The sequence below is a fragment of the Sinocyclocheilus grahami genome, unplaced genomic scaffold (genome assembly GCF_001515645.1).
Source record: "Sinocyclocheilus grahami isolate Dianchi unplaced genomic scaffold, SAMN03320097.WGS_v1.1 scaffold1325.1, whole genome shotgun sequence".
Taxonomy (NCBI): Eukaryota; Metazoa; Chordata; class Actinopteri; order Cypriniformes; family Cyprinidae; genus Sinocyclocheilus; species Sinocyclocheilus grahami.
The window spans coordinates 45,398-52,957 of NW_015506504.1; the positions used below are offsets into that span (position 1 = coordinate 45,398).

The window sequence follows — 7,560 nt, forward strand, 5'->3', positions numbered from 1 at the left end:
TTTGGAGCACTTCATGCTTCCTTCTGCTGACCAGCTTTTTGAAGATGCTGATATAATTTTCCATAAGGATTTGGCACCTGCCCACACTGCCAAAAGCACCAAAAGTTGGTTAAATAACCATGGTGTTGGTGTGCCTGACTGGCTACCAAACTCACCAGACCTGAACCCCATAGAGAATCTATGGGGTATTGTCAAGAGGAAAATGAGAAACAAGAGACCAAAAAATGCAGATGAGCTGAAGGCCACTGTCAAAGAAACATGGGCTTCCATACCACCTCAGCAGTGCCACAAACTGATCACCTAAATTCACATTTGAAGTGATACAGCGTCTGTTTATTGGAGTCGGGTCAGACTCTTGCACCGTAAGAGTTCACTCCTTCACGAGCAAGTGGCTGCGGTAAGACAGAAAACAAACAAACAAAAAATGTTCCCTTCTTGATACTCTTTAATCGATGGACTGGTTTAAAGTGTAAGAGCATTGTTGTTTTAAATCTCATTGTTTTAAGTGGAACATTGGTATTCTTGAAATTTTTTTGTTTTGGTGTTACCTTGTACTGCTTCCTCTTTCCTTGACATGTTTCTATGATTGGGAATTGAAGACCGTTTTTGAACAGTGAAGTTTTTTAACACGTACATGTACAGTAAATGAACATACTTTCCAGAAGGCTAACAATTCACAAAAAAAATTTTTTATTGGTTTTACGAAGTATTCTAATTTGTTGAGATAGTGAATTGGTGGGTTTTTGTTAAATGTGAGCCAAAATCATCCCAATTAAAAGAACCAGAGACTTAAACTACTTCAGTCTGTGTACATTGAATTTATTTAATACACAAGTTTCACAATTTGAGTTGAATTACTGAAATACATTTATTTTTTGTATTTTTTGTATTTATTTATTGAGAAGCACCTGTATATCATGCTTCACAACGTGCTGACATTTACGTCAAACAAACACATGTAGGACACTTGCTCAGAAGAAATTGTAACCCAATGGAAAGATGTGTTCAATTTCTTTATTGTGGTTTCAATTTCTTTATTCATTGCATATTTGTTGTCGCGTCTGGACCACTCAAACACACAATATATATTTTGTTAGCTAGATTTAACAAATACTCTGTAACACCCCAGGAACCGAACAGGCCCCTGGTTCCATGGAAACCCTGACACCCGATACATTTACGACCTCCTGGAATTTAGGTGAAGAAAAGACCAGGGAGGCTCCGGCTTAACAAGAACCCCAGTAGGCCACCAGGGCGGAGCCAGAGTGACGGACCAGAGAGGTTCCGGCTTAACAAGACCTCCGGCGGACCACCAGGGCGGAGCCGGAGGGAGCTTGGCAGGCAGGATGGGTGGAGCCCGTATCAAGGAGGGAGCCGGCATCAGGGCAAGGTGCTTGGGCGGGGCCGGCAGGGCAAGGAGCCTGGGCAGGGCAAGGAGCTTGGGCGGGGCCGGCAGAAACAGCAACAAAAACTACTCCATGGGGGAAAAACAGGCTGGCAAGGCAAGGCAAGGCAAGGCAGGATCTGGACACGACACGACACATCCAGGGAGAGATGATGACGAACCGACGCAGGACTGCAAACACAAGGAGAATAAATGGAGAGCAAATGAGGAGGGTAACGAGGGACCACATGTGGGGCAAATTAACTAATAATCAGGTAACAAGATGGGAGGGGTCAAGACAATTGACATGAGCACATGGCACACCGAATCAAAGACAAAAAGCCATGTGCTCACACAAAACAAAACACAAGCACATGGCTAGCAAAACAAATCACAAGCCATGTGCTAGAACAAAAGACACGAACACTTATAATGGGTATTGTATGTTAAAACCTTCATTCATTAAGTTTAAATGTGTTTAGTTTGTTTTATTTATATTTCTTACCTTGTTCGTGGTCAATTGGATGTGCCGGGCAGAGGTGAAGGGGAGGAGCTAGAAGAAAGAGAAGGAAGAGGGGGTGTGAGAAAGAACGTGACAGCGTAAGCTGGTTTATTGTATATTGAACAAACAGATTTGTGTGCTGTAATTATAGATTAGTGGTTTTCAAATCGAAAGCCGAATAACTAATGTATAATGTAAAAGAGTGAAAAGGGACTTTAAATCAAAGTTTCTGGAATTTCTCCCTACTTTGAGAGTTCGTGTGGACAACGCAGCTCATGCGTTAAGATACTCTGTTAGCATGATCTAACCCAGTGAATGCTCATGGCAGAGTGTTGCGCAGAAAATGTCAATCTATTTGCTGACAAACGAGGACACCACAAGGAAACAGTGAAGACATCGGACAGTGCTCTGAGGTGCTACCCTTACGAAAAAGAAGTTTATGAGCAGATGGTGGCGGTAATGCACCAATTACGCTGGATGCCAACCGCCGTTAAACATTAAGAAGAAGAAGAAGAAGAAGAAGAAGAAGGTGCACACAGTTTTTTTGACCGCTATGCTAGGCTGTTTGTACCACGCTATGCAAGTCGTTGTAAAGGTGAAGGATAGGTGGATATGTTGACTGTTTGTTTGGATTCTTGCCGACATGGAAATGAAGACCTAACGGTAAAATAAATCTACAACAATGAGCATTTTTACATCTAGTGTGGACATTCCACTTAATAGTAATCCAAGCATGCGCGTCCATTTACAAGCACCGTCCAGCATCCCTCAGCTGCTTAAAGTATTAGACTTGGCCGCTTACACTACTAGTACACTGATATTTGTATACTTACTACATAAAGTATACTTAAAAATATACTTGAACTTTACTTAAGTATACTTCCTAAAATAAACTTGAAGTATACTACTTTTTGGTAAGGGTAGGCAACACTCAGAGTTCAGCTGACAGTGAGGGATTTTCCTGTACATTGTTTGGGAGTCATCGGTTTTTGCGCCTGAGGAAACCCGTTTATCCAGATCGACGTGACTGTTTCACTATCATCGCTCTGGTTTGCTGAACGTTGTTGCTCCCCTCATCATCTCCGGAACGGCAGTTAATTGGTTTGAGTTACCGGGAGGTACAGTTTGTTTATTGTTTTTGACTGAACTGAACGGATCTCCATTTATGGGCCCCAACGAGTTTGAAATTATTATGATGACTATGGGTTTCACTGTTATTTGAAGAATTTGGTACACAAGTCTGTGGAAAGTAGTGTTTATTTGTTACAGGGATTTGAAACACAAATTTGAGTGAACTGAAAAATTTTTTTGTATCTTATTTTATTGTTTATTTTATCTGACTCGGAATACATTCTATCTTGAGTTTCTAACATCTCTGAGTGATTCACTTTGGTTCTCTTGTATAGAGGTTACTAACATACTTTATTTATTACTAGATATTAGCTGCAATTGATTAAAATAGTATTACTTTAACTATAGCTTATTTTAATAGAAGATAGGAAACCTGAGGTGAATACCATTTAACGGTAAATAATTTATTTAACTTGAACTCAGGGCGCTGTCTCTATCACAGTCAAAAAAGCACTACACAACGTTTTAAAATTTGCCTATCCCTTTGATTCAGATGACTTTTCCCCCACCCCTAAAACTATTTGTTCCACAGAAAAAAGACATACACATCTGGGATGACATGAGGGTGAGTAAATGTTGAGAGAATTTACATTTTTGGGTTGAGTGTCTGTCTGTTACTGTCGTGCCTTCTTGGCATGCGGTAATGACAACTGACAATTTGAGTTAAAATAAAATGAACTGTGTACTATTCTGTTTATTCTTCTAATGAATTCATAACAGACAGTTACAGAGTAAATTTTATTTATATCAATTAAGTGGAACTTATCATTCTTATGATTTAATAAATGAAGTATTTTATGACAAAGTGTCATGTCAAAGCCTAGACTTTTTTCATACCATGTAACAAAAGGAAAATTAAAGACTGTTCGTTTTTATTTCACATTATTTCACATTTATTTCACCTTTCATTATGGTATTGAAATAAGTTACAAAAAAGTGGTTTCCTTCTATAACATGTTCACTTAATTTTTTATAACAACAATAACTGATCATTTAAATTAAAAAAACAATAAACAAAAAGAAATTAACATAAGTAAACATTTTATAAACATTAAACGTAAAAAACAGATTAAAGTGCAAAAGAATTATAAAGAACAATAGGTAACACTTTACAATAAAGACTCATTAGTTATCCTTATAGTAGACCGGTAAATAGATTGGTGAGATAGACCAGTTGATAGGGGTAGTGTTTGAAATTTTAACCAGTTTATGGAAAAGTATTCTTAAAATGTATTCTAAAAATCTACATTTGTAATAGTTATTCACAGTAATTTTGAAGTGCCCACTATAAAAATACCATGCATGTTTGTTATTGTGATATAACGTATTACCCAATATCGGTATATCTATTTTTCATATATTTACATTGAATGAAGAAAAAAAAATGTTTAGATGTCTTTTTTCTCCTTAAGATATTTTTCTAAGTTTTCATATCGTAATACAGTTAAAGGGATAGTTCCCTCAAAACTGAAACTTCTGTTGTCATTTACTCACTCTCATGTTGTTACAAACACGCAAGACTTTCGTTCATCTTTGGAACACAAATGAAGATATTTTAAATAATCAAATTTTTGTCCATCCACTGAAAGTACACTCAACCAAAATATTCCAGTTCAAAAAGTGCATAAAGACAGAAAATGTATCCTAAAGCTTTTATTCACATGCAAACATTAATCATCCAAATACATAGAGTACATCAAATGTAGTAAACAGAATCTCAAACATGCTTGAGAACCAATTAGGTGTCTTAAACCACTCGAATCATATGGATTATTTTAACAATTTCTTTATGCACCTTTTGAAGCTAAAATAATTTAGTTGCCTGGATAGACAACAATTAAGAGAGAATATAAATTTTCATTTGTGTTCTGAAAATGAATCAGAGTTTTATGGGTTTTTAACAACATAAGATTTTCATTTAGGCTGAACTAATGCTTTAAAAAGTCTTTACAAAGAAAATGAAATGGTCTAATGAATTATATCTTTTATGTTAAGGTTCATTGTGAGGATCAATCCTGTCAACAGCAAGTGCTCTGCAAAATTCCAGATCAGCAAAAGAAGTGGGAAGATGGTGCAAAGGAGAAACTCTGGCCTGAACCCTCATGTGGGATTTCAACTGGCAGCTTTGAAAAAAAATTGTCCATGCTTCTTGTGTGTAACAAAAGTTTGAGTTATTTTTGAAGATTCACTATCGTCACTATTCACTATTATCATAGTATGTTGTGCTTAGGATAAATTTTAAGAATTGTAACTATAATAGTTAGAATGGTATGTAGTATATATATATAATAGTTTGTAACAATGTTTTGTTTGAGTCTTAACTGAATCTGTGAAAATATTAAAATATTACTGCAAGGATTACAAATTATTTTTTTTTAAGTTACACAGTTGTCATTGCTTATTTTCATTTAAATTATTTTTCTTGTATTTCAATGTTACTGAAGAAAAGACCATAAAATGACAAAGTACAGTATACATACTGTAAACACATTTACAGCAAGTTAAATGGTACTGTAATTATTAATACAGTAATTTTACTGTGTTTAATTTACAGTAAGTTACTAGTGAACTGCTGCCATTAAGTTACTGTAATTTCTACAGGAAATTTTTAACAATGTAGTGTCCCGACTGATTTAATACAGGTGACATTTTGCCAATACCTCTCTTCTTATGAACACAGTGAAGTGCCACGCTCAACTATTTACCTAAATTACCCATCTTTATACAAGTACACTAACTTTCCAATTGTTGCAGCTCACATTCAGTAAGTCAGTTTGCATTTACTACAACCATGTAAAATCATTCATTTGAAAGAGTGATTGGGTGTTGTTTATGGTTTTGAACTGGAATTTGCAGACGGTCCCTTAAACAACGCCATTATTTGGAATATAATTTAAAACTAACTTTATTGCACAAACAGATTTGATCTGCCAAAGAAAAATCTCAAAAGAGAAATAATTGTATCAATAAAATCACAGCAGCAATACTTTTGGTTCGCATTCATTCCCCTCACAGATCACAATCAACATTGTCACTGCAAACATCGAAACAATCATTTACACGAACATACAAAAACATAAAATCGCTCAGTTCTTAATGAACTCCGTATGTTTTCCTCACATAGACCTACTTTTTATTGAAATATTTCACTAATAATTCACTCATTTTTCTTCTCTAATCCTCAATCACAAAGACTGTTGATGTTGGATCAGATACCATGCGAGGCTATAATTTGCATTCATCATTTATTTGTGCAGATCGGCTTTTTTTTAAGAAACAAAATCAGCGCACCTTATAGACGCACTAAGTAATTTCCCCGCATTATTTCCCTCCTCTCGCCGCTTCACACTCCAGTCCAGCCGGTGGCGCTAAACATGTTTTTTGCCAAACACCATTAAACCTCAGAGGAAGAAGATTAGTTTCACTGCGCTCTCTGTTGTTTTGTTGTGAGGCTGCTTAATACAAACGGTTAGAAATGTTGTTTCTGTAGGGGAAAAAATACTGTTTTTGAATCGGGTCATTAAATACATGTAACATTCTCATCCTCACAGTCGTGACTAAGTTTTGAAGCAAGCAGGAATATCTGGAGGAATATCATCTGAACTGAGATCTGCTGCTGTGAAGATGGTGTTTGTTAAAGAGGAGAGTGAAGAGAACACGAGTGAACCAGAAACCTGGAGAATAAAACACGAGGAACCAGAAAACTGGAGAATAAAACACGAGGAACCAGAAACCGGGAGAATAAAACAGGAGGAACCAGAACCCCGGAGAATAAAACAGGAGGAACAAGGAGGTTGGTCTTTATTCTTCATTAATCTTTAAATGCTAATGAGCTCTGCTCCCCGGGGTATGCAGAATGCAGAACGTTATAAAGCTTCAAGCAATTTAAGATTTGTTGTAATTGGGTACTTTTTTCAATAATATGCATGTTAGATAATTGTGTAGTTGATCAAACATTTGATAGTTATCCTTATAGAAACATGGGATTTTTTATAATGTGTTAAAAATACTAAATTTAAGATCAATGTACTGCATTCATGGAAAGTTTCAGGGATTTATCATTTATAAATGTGTGTATATATATATATATATATATATATATATATATATATATATATATATATATATTAATACATCAAAGTGACCGAAATTAAAAACTAAGAAACGAACGCGTTGGTGAAACTCATGCATCTATCTAGCAAGAACTTAATACACAAAATAGTCATATTAATTCAAGCACCGCTTAGAACTTCCGTAGAGTTCAGACCAATGCGAAAATCGACCCATGTTTTTACCCTGCAGAGCTTTAAATGTGAACTGGTGGATCGATAAGAAGACAATGCATTATGAAAATCTAAACAGTATAGGGGTTTGTGATATGTATGGTCTGCGATAATATCATAATAGTTTTTTAACGATGTGTGATTTTTATAATATTGAGTATATCGCGAAAAGCAAACAAAACACCAAGAGAGTGCACGCATACATTAGATAATAAAGTCTTTCAGGTTAGACTAGTGCGCGTGCGCATTTAGAGTGCGTT

General features: G+C 35.8%; 1 long non-coding RNA gene across 1 annotated transcript in view; it reads right to left on the reverse strand.

Annotated features, from left to right (window-relative positions):
• Positions 1 to 7,242, reverse strand: part of LOC107569243 (uncharacterized) — a 14,852-nt gene extending 7,610 nt beyond the window's left edge. Inside the window, exons 1-2 of the long non-coding RNA XR_001606879.1 lie at positions 7,231 to 7,242; positions 3,563 to 3,566 (exon numbers count right to left, since the gene is read on the reverse strand). This is a non-coding gene — a long non-coding RNA (uncharacterized lncRNA). The remainder of the gene's footprint in view (positions 1 to 3,562; positions 3,567 to 7,230) is intronic.
• Positions 7,243 to 7,560: the final 318 nt, after the last annotated feature.